The 3,867-nt window shown below is 30.4% G+C and overlaps 1 pseudogene; it reads left to right on the top strand.

The window, feature by feature from the left end:
- Positions 3,223-3,866, top strand: LOC109352842 (annotated as a pseudogene).

The following is a 3,867-nucleotide window of genomic DNA, read 5'->3' as shown; positions in this document are numbered from 1 at the left end:
GAAAAGACATAATGCAAATAGGATGAAACTATAATGAGTTTTTGGACATATCATATCATGACCAACTAGAGACAAATTTCTGATAAGATCACCATGAGTAACAAAAGCCATCTTCAATAGATTTGTTCTTCAATTTTACTTCAATTAATTTAGCCCATTGTGTTTTATTTACTCAATAAATTTAATCCCTTCGAAGCTATGCCATTAGATTTTGATTAACTTTTTAAAATTAAGTGGATATTTTGATGAGGATATGCACCTACATTATTTTGTTATTTTTAATAAAAATATTTAAAATCAAGAAAATTTTCTTTCTCATAGTGAGAAGAGCTGAAGTCGCACCATATAAGAAATCTGAATTCTCTCACATGCAGCAAAAATAAATATTTAAGAGTTATAATTTTAAATTATTTTTTATTAAAATAATTTTAAAATTTAACAAGACCCTCGTATTCCGGTATGAGAGAGACCGCCAAGTTAGTACTAATTGATTTTTATAATCAATTACACATGTCATGTTAGTAATTAATCATCCAAGGTGCTTATTAGAAAAAAATGTAAAGATATTTAGTGCATATATATTTCATGATGAGAATTATGCTCTACTCTTCATATCGCACATATTATGCAGAGAAAGGGCATGGTGATAAGTCATAGAGGGCATTCATATCGTGGCAAGAAATTGGAGTTTTTAATTTCTGATCATTAAAGAAAGATAGTGTGGCTAGTGGGATTGTTTGGTAAGGAAAATGATTTGTTGTTCCAAAGTATGTCCCAAACTTTGTCTCATACCAATTATATTGTATAACGTCAATTAAAAAATTAAATATTCATAATTTTATCAATTTTGTTTTATTGTGATTGGTTAGGGACGTGGTTGGAGACAATAGATTCCATCGGTTTGGTAATATAAACGTGATTGGTTAGGAAGTCTCTTCACTCTTTTCAACGTCCCATACCGTACCTGCAAAGATACACCCAAAGAGAAAATAACACAAACTCACAACACTATACCGTAAAGAAAAGAAAACAACAAACGAACCACAATTGTGTTAAATTAAGAACAGAGCATCACTCTGTCTCTCACTCTACACTGTCCTCAGTCCTCAAATATCTTCTTTTCCCAAAGAATCACCTCACTTTCAAATTCCCTTCCTTCCTAGTTCATGAAGCCCAGTTTTGAATATGGGTTTTGTATTTTGAAGTGCTAAGTTTGATTGATAAAAGAGTTATCAAAAGAGATATAAATAAATATAAACAATGAGTTTGAAAACCAGAGGAGAGGTTGCTTCAAGAAGTGTTATATCTCAGAGATGGGCAATTTTGATTTCACTTTTGTTATGATAGATGATAATTCTTCTTGGATTTTCAGTCAAGATTCATTAAAGAAGATTTCAAGATTGAAATTTTCCAGTGTTTTCCATGTCTGAGTTGTTTTACCTTCAAATCAATGTTCTTACAACTTAATGACACCTAGTGTTTCTATAATTAATTACTGATTTTACTATTCAAGTTCTTGATTCTTTGAGTTGCCTATATACTTTTCTGAACAATCTTATGTTCATCAAAGGCTTATAAACCATTCCAAATTTCTGTTTTGACAAGTCAACTCTGGCTTCTGGTCTAAACAGTTCACTGCATCTGCTCAAAATCAGCCAAAATATTTAATTCCTGGACCAGTTCTAACTGCTGAATTTTATGAATCTACCCATAAGTTTAAATGTTGTTTTCTAAGTAAAAAGTGAAACTTTACTGTTTATGCTAAGTTACACTCACAGTTTATCCCATGGTAATTGAAACTAAAGGCCTTAGTTTAAGATTCACTAGCCTTTAGAACCATAAAAGACAATTGTTTCTACTTTTGGATCTGCCTTGTTTGTTATTCATTTAGGACATTCCAACTTATGTGGTGGTGCATTAAATTTTTTTCTCCCAAGTGCATGTATAAGATTAACTGATTAAGTCTGAAAATATTGCTATAACAACTAGTAATAAGATAGTTAGTTATTGTGGTATTGTTTTCTTTTTTCTGATTAGAAATTTTGATTTTCATAACAGGATGTGGGCTATTCCTGAGCCTAAAGGACTAGCACGACCAACATCTTCAGAAGCTGAGAAATTGAATGTAGTTTCAGAGGGTTGTAATTGGAGAATTGTAAGCATCAATTTTATTTTATCTGTTTTATTAATTTTAATAATTATATGGTTGGTATGCAAGAAAGCATATCTACTTCAACTTTTTCTTTGTTTATCATATGAAATAATTGTGTTACTCCTACACATATCTACCCAAGTTAATAATGTGTAAATTATTGATTAACAAATAGAAATTGAAATAGTAATATGCTCCTAACATATAGTAATAGGTTTTGATGTAGCTAGCAAATAATTTTTGATGTAGTTAGCAAATAATTTACATATCATGTATAAGAGGTATAGAATATTATGTGTAATAGAAAACATTATCCAATCTAAAATGCTTGTATTTGACTGTTGATTTCTATTTTTTAGTTACAAGAAATAGAAATGAAGCAAGAATCTAAAAATATTTATAGGGAAGCTTTCAAGAGTTACAGTTCTATAGAGTAAGTTTTATGCTGTTCATTTCTAAGTCTAATTATTTTGGTTATTTTGAATGTTAAACTTATGAGGATGTATTAATTGTAGAACTATAGATAAGACTATTTCAAATTTAGAGATGAAATTAGCTGCAAGGGAGTCTATACAAAATGGCTCTCCTATTTCAGAAAATATAAGAATGACTGAATCATCCGATAAGAGAAAGTACCTTATGGTGGTAGGTATTAATACTGCTTTTAGCAGCTGGAAAAGAAGAGACTCAGTTTGTACCACTTGGATGCCACAATGTAAATTTGATATTTCTGTTATTGTTTTTTATGTCATTATGTCTACTTTTTGGTTATTATTTGAGATGTTCATTTTTTTTATAACAATGGAAATAGGTGGCAAAAGGAAGAAGCTAAAAGAAGAGAAGGGTATTATCACGCGCTTTGTACATAGGTAGCTAAGTCATCTCTCCTTCCATGATTTGGTACACAATTGACAATTTTATCATGCTTTCATTTTAATCCCACTTGAAAATACTTTGGTAAAAGATTGCTTTAGTTAGATAATAACCATATCTTCAAGATGTATTGTTAAACAACATAAGGTGCTACATTGATAAAATTCATTGTTAGTTATAACTTATAATTATATTCAATGAATTATAAATTTGTTTGTTTCCCCCTTATCCAATGCTACATCAGGGGTATTTTAGACAGAGCAATCGAAGCAGAGGATAGAAAGCATGGAGATTTCTTGAGGCTGGTAATTTAGCATATATGACCATTTTCCTTCATTGTGTCTTCCCTCTCCTATGCTCGTTCTCAATTTTTTTTCCTGATTTTATTATTGCTTGACTATGTTATAAATACTTTGTTTATGCAGAATCACGTCGAAGGATACCTTAGAGTTGTCAGCAAAGACAAAGACATACTTTATCACTGCTGTGAACTTATGGGATGCTGACTTCTATGTTAAAGTTGATGATGATGTTCATGTAAATATAGGTATTTCAAAATTTTAAAAATATTGATAATCTTTAACTTTATATATAAAATCATGATGATTTAGCGTTATGGAATATATTAACTTGAGCATTTGGGATGTTGAAACTTGAAAATGTTAACCTACAAAAAGCCAACGGGACCAACAAGGGGTAGTACAGGAATATTCACATGTTGTCTTACTTTATTATTCAATCTATTTCAGTAACATTGGGAGAAACTTTAGCTAGACACCAATCTAAACCTAGAATATACATAGAATGCATGAAATCCGGACCTGTCTTATCTCAAAAGTAAG

Source organism: Lupinus angustifolius, chromosome LG07 (assembly GCF_001865875.1).
Source record: "Lupinus angustifolius cultivar Tanjil chromosome LG07, LupAngTanjil_v1.0, whole genome shotgun sequence".
Taxonomy (NCBI): domain Eukaryota; kingdom Viridiplantae; phylum Streptophyta; class Magnoliopsida; order Fabales; family Fabaceae; genus Lupinus; species Lupinus angustifolius.
Note: the sequence above shows the minus strand (reverse complement) of the source record. Positions and strands in the feature narration are given on the sequence as shown.